The following is an 11,249-nucleotide window of genomic DNA, read 5'->3' on the forward strand; positions in this document are numbered from 1 at the left end:
AAAAAAAAAAAAAAGGGGGGGGGAATCTGTTGTACAGATGTAGACATCCCCATAAATGTCTGCAGAATTTTCAATATTACTAAATAAGTTCTAGGAAACAAAGAAAATGGACATGAGATGCTTTTGCTGAATCTCCTGTTCATTCAAATGCTGTTCCACAGCCAGGGTGACACTGGGTGACTGACAGTTCATCTTCCAACAAAAGGACCACAACATGCTGGTGTTCGGTGGATAACATGTTTTCTACATAACCTTCCGATGGTTGGAATTTTGATGTAATTGGTGTCATCTTTAGCGTGGTTTTCCTGGTTCCCTGAAATAAGGACCCTGAGACTTCTTGTACATGAATAAATGCCTAGGCTAATAGCATTGGCTCTGTTCCCGACTAGCTCATAACTTAATTACCCTTTTATTCTATTCTAAATAGTGAGCTGAGGAAGCACAAAGAGAGCATTGGTTGGCCCAGCTGGGCTGGAATATCCCTAACATAAAACATCCTCAAAAGACAAGCAGTAGGGAAGTGCATGCTGCTGCCCTGAAGTCAACTCTCAGAATGGAAGCTGCTAACATTTCACAAAACCGAGTACCAGCAGCTGCAGCTTCTCTACCCGGACATTCTTAGCTCAACCTTTACCTTCTAGTTTTCTACATACAACTCTCTCCCCGATCACCTGCCCTGCTTCTGATGGAACTGACACGGCTGTCCATAAAAACATCCACGCAGTGGCTCACAACTATCCGTAACAGGATCTGATGCCCTCTTCTGGTGTGTCTGAAGACAGCGATGGTATACTCATATACACAAAATAAACAAATCTTTAAAAATAAATAAAAACATTTGAAAGCAGTTCTCATAGCTCTGCAGCCCGCCCACAGCTCCCTAAGCCTTGCCTGAGCTTCTAGCAGTGACAAATGTCTGTGTTTTCCAAATCTACCACTGCTTCTATCCATTGAACACTCAAATAGCATGTATTAAGACTCTTCTCTAATCTCTAGACCTGAAATTTCCTACTCTGAGATCTCAGTGAACCTGAAAATGACAGTGGTGCTTCATATCTACCTTCCTCATACTAAATTGGTTTCCCTGGTTTATTACATTAACAGCATTACCAAAATAAAAGGACAAAGAAGAATATAAAAGCTGACATGATTATTCTAAGAATATTGTTATTCAGGAATAGTAAGGATTTCCTTTTTAGAATAGCTCTCTTTCTCTCTGGGAGTATGAGTTTGTGTATAAGAGAGTGTATGTGATTGTATGAATGTGTGTGTGAGTGTATGTGTCTGTGTGTGAGTGTATGTGTTATGTATGAGAGAAAGTGTGCGTTGTTTGTGATAATGTGAGTGTGTGTGTGTGTGAGAATGTATGTGAGTATGTGTGAGAGTGTGTGAATGTGTATGTGAGTATGTGTGTGAATGTGTGTGTGAGAGAGTGTGCATGCATGTATGTGTGTGAGTGTGTGAATGTGTGTGAATGTGAGTGTATGAGTGTCTGTATGAGTTTGTGTGTGAGTGAGCATGTGAATGTGTGTGTGTGTGAGTGAGTGAGAGTATGTGTGTATGTGTGAGAGTATGTGTGAGTGTGTGAGTTTGTGTATGAGTGAGTGTGTGAATGTATGTATGTGTGAGAGAGTGTGTAGTGAATGTGTCGTGAGTGAATGTGTATGAGAGTGTGTGTGTATGTGTGAGAGTGTATGTGAGTGAGTGTGTGAGAGTGTGTGTGTGAGTGTGTGTCTGAGTATGTGTGAGTATGTGAGAGAGTATGTGAGTGTGTGTATTGTGTATGTATGTGTGAGTGTATGTGTATGAGTGTGTATGTATGAGTGAGTGTGTATGTATGTGAGTGTGTATGTGTGTGAGTGTGTATGTGTGAGTGTGTGAGTGTATGTGTGTGTGTATGTGTGTGTGTGTATGTGTGAGTGTGTGTGAGAGTGAGTGTGTATGTGTATGAGTGTGTGTGAGAGTGAGTGTGTATGTGTGTGTATGTGTGTGTATGTGTGTGAGTATACACACGTACACTGTAGCATATATGTGGACCTTAGAGGACATCCTCAAGTGCTGCTCATCACCTTCCATGTGACCCTGTCTCTTCTCTGCTCCTGCACACTCCGTCTAGCTTACCCTCCAGTTTGCAGGGACTAGCCTGTCTCCATCTCCCATCTCACTGTCAGAGAGTTGTGATTACAGGACTGCCCCACTGTGTTTCAATCCACTCTGTGGCTCATGGAGATCTGAACTTAGACCCTTACATTTGAGCAATGGACACTTACCTACTGAGACACCTCCTTCATCTCAAGAGAATTTCTTTTTTAATGTTTACTTGGGGTTGGTGAGATGGCTCAGTGGATAAAGGCTCTTGATACCAAGCCTGAGGTCCTGAGTTCAATCCCCAGACTCCACATGATGGAAGGAGACAACTGACTGTCCTAGAAGTGACCTCTAAATGAGGCCTGTGCCATGCATGCACACCCACTCTACATAAATGAATAGATAAGTAAATAAATGTAATAATTGTTACTACTGGTTCCTGTTGATTGGAACAAGCACCTGAGAGGATGATCCAAATGAAGAATGTACATATAAAAGTAAACTGTTTGATGTTACAACATGAATGAACCTTAAAAACATCACACTAAGTGAAATAAGCCAGTTATCATGTAATTGAGACAGAAAAATGGGGGAGGGGGAGAAGAACTTCATATGAATAGGCACAGGGTTTCTGTTTGGGATGCAAATGAGTTCTGTCTATCAACAGTGGTGGAGGTCGTACGGGCATTGAAGTGTATTTATTGCCCCTGACTTCTGCATTTGTAAAGGACTAACTGACAAATTTTATGTTCGCTGTAATTTACTACAATATAAAAGAAAAACTCTAGATTGAAATTTTATTATGAAAAATTCTAAGAATATGCAAAGTTTAACATTCAATGAACCTGCTGGATGTAGCAGCGCATACCCTCGATTTCAGTAGGCCAAAGACTGAGACAGAAGATCACAAGTTTGGGGCCAGCCTGCAGTAGATATTTTCTAAAATAAAAAATATAATGTAATATAAAAAAAAATAGAAATACAACAAATTTCCTTCTGTCCATCACAAGCTTCAATAATTATCAATTTCTTGCCAAATCATTTTTTTTGGGGGGGGAGTGTTTTTTTTTTTACGAGACAGGGTTTCTCTGTGTAGCCCTGGCTGTCCTGGAACTCACTCTGTAGACCAGGCTGGCCTCAAACTCAGAAACCCGCCTGCCTCTGCCTCCCAAGTGCTGGGATTAAAGGCGTGCGCAGCCACCGACTGACTCCTGGCCAAATCTTTACATACCAAATCCCTCCTGAACCCCACCACGGCAAACTTCAGGCATCTTATCTCTATATTTGTCAGTTTTTCAAAATATTTCTACACAGTATTCAAAGTGTTCTCTTACCAGTCAATTCGTATTTCTCACTAGGAACTCAGATGAGGGACGGGCTGTAGCTCAGTGAGTATAGTGCCTGCCTGCAACCGTCAGAGCGAGCCCTCGGGTCTGTTCCCTCGAACCACATAAGCCACACATACTGGCTAGCTCAGTGAGTAGAGTACCCGCCTGCAATAGTCAGAGAAGAAGTACTGGTAGCCCACACCTGTAATGCCAGTACTCAGGAGGTGCAAGCAACAGAGCCAGAAGTTCAAGGTCACCCTTGACTAGGAGTGAGTTTGAGGGTAGGTAGCCACCAGACACTGTCAAACGGCACCAACGAAACCCCCAAACACCTCAGATCAGATGCCGCCTCCTCTGTGAGACCTTTCCAAACGGTCTCTTCCTACGTGTGTCTATGACTGCCTGTCTGTGACACACTGTTTCTCAAATATTGGCAGGGCTGATATTTTGAGATAGTAAAAGAATAACCCATGTGGGTGGAAATAAGAGTTGTTAACCAAGGGGAGGAATCAAAGAGTGAATGCTACCAACTTTTAGATTCTTCTCATCCTCCCCGGTGCCGGTCCAGGCTTTCCCTGACTTTAGCCAATGACTCACAAATGGCTCCAGGATGGTTGACCTACAAGCAGCATTCCTCATGTAAGGTGGCACATAGCCCTCCTTGTCGCAGGAAGACTAAGTCTAATCCCTGCCTGTTTGGTAACACCGCTTTAGCTAGAGATTCTATATCGGTAGATGTATTTATCTATGCCTGCCTTTAAACTGCTATACATTTTTTCTTGTAGTGTTAGCACAACTATCCCAGTGCCAGCCTCAGCTAGTCCTGCCCCAAGAATTAATGCTAAAGCCTAAGAGATAGGTTCCTTCCTTTGTCTCATAAGGTCTCCCTCAATTTGTCTTACTAAGGCTGTCAATACCATTTCCTCTGAATAATAGGATATTCAGGACACTAATTGAACCAAAATATAGAACCCATCTTGGGTAGAAGAATTAAGAACTGCCCCATCACGCCTGTTCTGGAGGGAGTAATCCATTTGGAATGAACTATGGGAACGGTTTGATTTCAGAGGTGTTGATGTGACAAGGGGACTTTCCCCAGACAGGTACCTTGTCCCGTTAGAGTCTGGAGGGTTAAAGCTGGACCTTCCTATGACCATCTATATGCAGAGTCCCTTTCAGAAGCATTATACTCAGCTCTTAACACAATCCCCTCATAAAAGGGGGGGTTGCCATACACACTACATATGATTAGCAGGGACAGAGACTGAGTCAACTTTAACTTGAGGGAGTTGATGCCATTCCGGTACACCTATACAGACTATTTAGAGTGCTAGGAGTGCCCTTCAGATTTGCTTCTCAATGGCGCCCTCTGCTGCACATGCTTCCTCATTGCAGAAAGACAAAACCCAATCTGTTTAAATGTTCCTGGTGGTCCTTGTCAGAGAGAGCACGGACCTGCTCAACAATTAATATGGTCCAGGCAATGGGTATACAATAGCAGCTAAAACAGACAAAAATGTTTCAGAAATGTTTTCTTTCATGAAAATGAAGAATGAGATGTGTAGTTTCAAGTATAATATATGGCATCAGTTTATGCCTACTGGTTTATGGCAAAGGAAGGTATGGGTTCAGGAATTTTCCAACTATTCCAAGGAGGGAAGTATGAACCACATAACTATTCAGGATGTCAAGCACAGGGTAGGCTGGGGGGCCTAGAACAGTGATCAGAGAGGAAACCGTGAGAAGACAAGGGACACGTGGGGAAGAAGATAGTTCACATGGGACCTGCAAGGACTTTGGCTTTTACAGACAGACAACAAGTTTTTGCAAAGCATTTGAACAGGAGAACAGGATGGTTTGGCATTTCAATTTAAAACAAAAGGAACTGGAGGTGGGACAGCATAGATCTACAGAGACCAATTACTGCCAGCATAGGAAGAGAGGAGCAGGCAGGCTCTGGGGGAGTTCAGACCAGGCTGACTGATGGGGACACAGATGAGAGACAGTGAGGTCAAAGATGTTAAGGTTTTCAGTTGAGCTAAAACCAGAAGGCTGAAGTTATCATTAGCTGGGACAGAGAAGACAGTGGGAGGGCAAAGATTTGGGGAGAAAAAAAACAACAGGAATTCATATTAAATTTGCAATTTAAGTGGGCAGTGTTGGGTAGGTGGATTCAGAGCAGGCTGGGCTGCAACTATAATTTGGGTATCATGAGTACAGACAGTTGGATCTACAAGTGAGACAAGCAGGGTGGTGTGTAGACAGATGGGGGTCAAGGGCTGAGTTCTGGGTACCCCCAAACACCCAGAGGATGAAGAAGTGAGAAGAGATGAATTACAAATATCCAGTGTAATAGCCACCAGCATCAGAGGACCAGTGGTGTGAAATCTTGGCACCTGGAGGAATGCTTTTGAAGGCAGGAAGTCAGCTGTCGGATTCTTTTGGCAGATCAGTAAGCTAGGATCTGAGACTCCACTTCCAAAATCATAAGTTGAGTCGCAAATCAAATACCTGTGTGGGCCTTTTCAGGAGAAACACCTGACTTCTTAACATCATTTTTTTCTTTGTATTATATAGATATTTTCACACAACTATATAATGTACATTGAATATATTCTACCCTACAAGTCTCTTTTTAAGTTTAACTTTTGATTCCCTGTGAACTTCACAACATGCACACCAAACCCTTCATCTCCCTGTTCCTTCTCACTCACCCTCTGCCCCTGCAACCTTCCCCACAAAAGAAAAAAGAGGAGTCTCATCGTGGAAGCTGCAGTCCCACATACACACTTTGTAGCCCTGGCTGTCCTGCAACTCACTCTGTAAACCAGGTTGGCCTCAAACTCAGAAATCGGCCTTGCCTCTGCCTCCCAAGTGCTGGGATTAAAGGCATGCACCACCACATTTTTGTCCCTACTTCTTTACTTGCAAATGTAAATGTTCCTTGCAATGAGCTGTCAGTCTGGTTCAAGGCCCCTGGCTTCTGCTACACTACCAATACTGGGTCTTCATGGAGACTCCCCTTGCACATCCTGTTGTGGCCCTGTTTTGTGGTGATCCTGCAGCTTTGGATCTACAAGACCAGCCCCTTCATGTGCTCTAGCAGTTCACTGATGGGGTGGATGCTGGGGAGGGCTAACTCAAGGGCCTGGGTGGTAGTTAAGCTGGTTAGATCACTAGCTCTCCCACACCCACACCACCAGGGTGAGCCCTCCAACATTGTCTCAGATAGGATAGCTCACCTAATGTCCTAACCTGCAAGGGGCAGAGACAGCTTTTTCACTTTCATGCCCTTGGGGCCAGCTTACCCATGCCAGCAGAGCCGGCTCTATTGTACTACCTAGGAGAGGTGGAGGGCCTGCTCTCCCAAGTGCTGTAGCCAATAAGGGGCAGGACCAGCTCTCCTGCTCCTATGACCTTGGAAGACCAGCTCTCCCACCTACCATAAGTAGTGAGGGGTGAAGGTGGAAGAGAACATCTCTTCCGTGCCCACACCACCACAGCAGACAAATGACAGGGTCAGCCCATTCTCACCCTCTTGGGGCCAGCTCACCCTGGGTTCCACCAACAGGGTCAGCTCTATTGTGCTTCCTGGGGGAGGTGCAAGTCCAATTAGCAAAACAGTGTGTTTCAGTGTGTTGGATGGCTCATGTCTATTATCCTAGCTCTTAAAAGGTTGAAGTAAGAAGTTTACTGCAAGCCTGAAGCCAGCTTGGCCTCCATAGTTCAAGGCTAGCCTGGGTAGTGCATTGGGACAACATCCCAGCCATGGAAGAGGGCTTATTGGTTATACTGGCACCACTTAACTGTAATCAGATTCTGACTTGGCACAAACATCATTTTTCATGGTTAAAAACCTGTGGGATGTCTGGTTATTGGCATGCTTTTCTGAACTGTTATTAAAATGTTTCTAGAAAACACAACAGAACACCACCAACAAAGAAGGCTTCTGGTCACAGTGGGAGCCCAGAAAAGCCTTGTAAATCCATCTTGTCAGTAATTCATTCTTTGGACAGTGTTCCTAAATGATCTCAAATGATCAGGCTATGCTTAGCTAAGTCCTGGAATACTAGGCTGGCTCCTCTCTGTGCAAAGTCTGGGGTTTTATGGTGCAGCCAAACAAGTCCAGCCTGTTTGACAGCTGCGCCTCCTAACCACACCATGCCTCCCTACTCAGAACCACACACTTTCCTGGGAACTAAAGAGAAACCAAAAATCCATGACCAGCAGAGGATGTGTGCTCATCTCCAGTGGAGGAATCCCATGGCTCAAATGAAATAAGATAGAAGAAAATCAGGCTCTAGAGCAGGAAGTCCTCACAGAACAAGGATGCCTAATCTAAAGCCCCAAAGTTTTCAGCTTGGGGGATCAATAGGCAGGATCTTGAGCCCTGACTGTGGCATTGATACTTTCTGGAAGTTTCATGAAAGTAATTAAACTCATAGAACTTCATTATTCATGGGCAATGTAGAACTGATAGGGTGAATATATTGGGCTCTTTGGAGACCTGGGGGAATTACATAGACGACTCCAGTAGGCTTTAATAAATTACATGTACATGTATACACGTACAAGTACATGTGTATAACATATACGTGTAATGTGTTCTTTTTATTTCATGATCCTATCCAATATTCAAATTTCCTCTTTTGTTGTTTGTTCTTTTTTGTTAAGAAAAACTGAAGGCCACTGTCTTTAGTTTGTCTATTGCTTTGACAAAACAAAACAAAACAAAACAAAAACAAAAAACAAACAAACAAACAAAAAAAACAGAACCTAAGCCAGGCAGTGGTGGCACACACCTTTAATCCCAGCACTTGGGAGGCAGAGGCAGGCAGATTTCTGAGTTGGAGGCCAGCCTGGTCTACAGAGTGAGTTCCAGGACAGCCAGGGCTACACAGGAAAACCCTGTCTCAAAATATATATATATATAGTTGGGGAGGAAAGGGTTTATTCAGCTTACATTTCCACATCACTGTTTATCACCAAAGGAAGTCAGGACAGGAACTCAAGCAGGGCAGGAACCTGGACACCAGAGCTGATGTAGAGCCCATGGAGGGGTGCTGCTTACTGGCTCTATCCTTATGGCTTTGCTCAGCCTGCTTTCTAGTAGAACCCAGGACAACCTGTCCAGTGATAGCACCACCCACCATGAGCTGGGCCCTCCCCTATTCATCACTAATTGAGAAAATGCCTTACAGCTGGACCTCATGGAGGCATTTCTATTTCCATGGAGGCTCTGTTCTCTCTGATGACTCTAGCTTGTGTCAAATGGATACACAAAATCAGCCAGTACAGCTGGTGAGATGGCTCAGCAGGTAACGGCATTATTACCAAAATCGATAACCTGAATATCCGGTGTAAGGAGAGAGCAGACTCCTGCCACTAAAAGTATGACAATATTATTATTTTTAAAAATAATGATAGTAATAATAAATTTCTTTATTCCCACTTGTCTTAGTTAGGGTTTCATGGCTGTGAAAAGACACCATGTCGAAGGCAACTCTTATAAATGAAAACATTTAATTGAGCTTGCTTACAGTCTTCTAGGGTTAGTCCGGGGGTGGGAGGCAGTGGCTGATGAGGGCTTTTGGAGCTTCAAAGCTCATCCACAACCAAACAGTCCACACCCACTCCAACAAGGCCACACCTCCTAATCCTTATGGTTCAGCTCCCTGGTAACTAAGATTCAAATATATGAGTTTGTGAATTCTCATTCAAACTACCAGAGTTGCCTTGATATGGTGTTTTGTTGGGCTCTATTTGGCCCTGGCTTGGGCCTTGAGGACAAACCTGAGCCTGGCTTGAGTTTTATAAACTGTCTCACTCATTTCCGTACTGGAGTGACTCAGCAGAACCTGCTTAAGCCTGCCTTTGCCTAGATCCTGCTGAAGTAGAGTAACTTTGTTGGCTCCTTCAGTCACCCCATACTCCTTGTCAACTTTCCCCTCCCCCTACGTCATCTCACCCCAGCTGAAAACTCCACCTCCTCTCTCAGCCCTATATAAGAGAAAGGATCGATACATAAAAACGAGTTCCTGCTTTGACAGACTCCTCGTTCGGATCCGAGCTGCGACACTCACCATCCCGCTCAGCCCCGAGAGGCTCGGCTGGACCGAGCTCTCTCCCTCTCGCCTGGTTCGGTCGGCAGAGAGCCTGCCCAGCAGTGTTTTATCACAGCAATAGAAAAGTAACTGAGTTCGCAAGCACAACAGCCATGCCATGTCCAGAAGATGCATTTCATAGCATCCTCTGCATCCTTTGACTCAACTCATTCTTCCACGGCATGTCCTGAGCCTTGCAGGGATGGGATAGATGTTTCATTTGGGGCTGAATAGTCACTTGTCCTCAGCACTTGGCCAGGGGTAAGCCTATGCATTAGCCATCATTCATTGCATGGAGAAGCTTCTCTGACCAAGGGCAAGAACAGGATAATCTATGGGCATAAACATCAAGAAGGCAAGACTTCCATCCTGTGTATCAGGCCTTGTGGTGGTTTAGCCTCCAATAGATTCACATGTTTGAATGACTGGCTATAAGGAATGGCACTAGTAGGAGGTGTGGCCTTGTTGGAGGCAGTGTGTCCCTAGGTAGGTGGGCTTTGAGGGCTCCTATGCTCAGGTTCCACTTAGTGTGGAATCAGAGCCTGCCTGGCTGCCTGCAGAGGACTGTCCCCTTCTGTTGACTGCGGATAAAGATGTAGAACACTGGGCTCTTCCAGCACCATGTTTGCCTGCACACAGCCATGCTTCCTGCCATGATGATAATGGACTGAACCTCTGAAACTGTAAGTCAGACCCAAGACCCAATTAAATGTGTGTCTTTATAAGAGTTGCCTTGGTCATGGTGTCCCTTCACAGCAATAAAACCCTAACTAAAATGGGTCAACATATCCAGAAAACAGGTGGCTACCCACATAATAATTATGCTGCTGCATAAAAGAGATGAAGAAAAAAAACAATTATGCCACTATTAAACCAGTGGGCATATCTTACCTGGCAATTTGATATCATAGCTTTTATATCTTACAGCTAGGCAGGACCATTGATGATTTTTCTCCCTTAGCAGACTGGGTAGCACATTTTAGCAATATGAATGCTAGCCACCTCGCTCATGTTTAAATTACATGTCTTATTTTTTTCTCCCCTTTAAAAATAATATTTCCTGGGTGTGGGGAATAATAATAATAATAATAATAATAATAATAATAATAATAAAAATAAAAATTAGTTCCTCTTATAAGAAAGGCTGAAATCTTGTGATGTAAAGTTATCTTTTTTCCATGAGCTCTCAGATCATGTCTGTAGTCCCTTCCTCTTATTATAGTGGGAATACCTTTGCATACATGCAAATATATATGACCACAGCAGGATTTGAAGTTCTCTTTATATAGCTCTTGAATATCTATGTTAAATGAAACTAGTTCTTTTGTGTACATGTGGGAGGGGAACGTGGACAGTCAGCCTCTTTGCCCAGCCATTCCTGTCATTGCTCAATGGGCACATGAACAAAGTGGCCATGGTGGCTGAGATGGAGGTTATGCTTGGGCTCAGCAATATGGACTTCCACTCACCAAGCCTGACTTGGCTACAGCTGCTGCTGAATGCCAGATCTGTCAACAGCAGAGACAACACTGAGCCCCAGATATGGCACCATTCCTTGAGGTGACCAGCCAGCAACCTGGTGGCAGGTTGACTGCATTGGACCACTTCCTCCAATGTGGAAAGGACAACGTTTTGTTCTTACTGGAGTAGATACTTATTCTGTGCCATGCACACTTTGCGTGAAGGCGGTATCTGAGGTGTAAACTTCAAGGAAAGTCAGTCTCCTGCC

This window comes from Mastomys coucha, unplaced genomic scaffold, assembly GCF_008632895.1.
Source record: "Mastomys coucha isolate ucsf_1 unplaced genomic scaffold, UCSF_Mcou_1 pScaffold13, whole genome shotgun sequence".
Taxonomy (NCBI): Eukaryota; Metazoa; Chordata; class Mammalia; order Rodentia; family Muridae; genus Mastomys; species Mastomys coucha.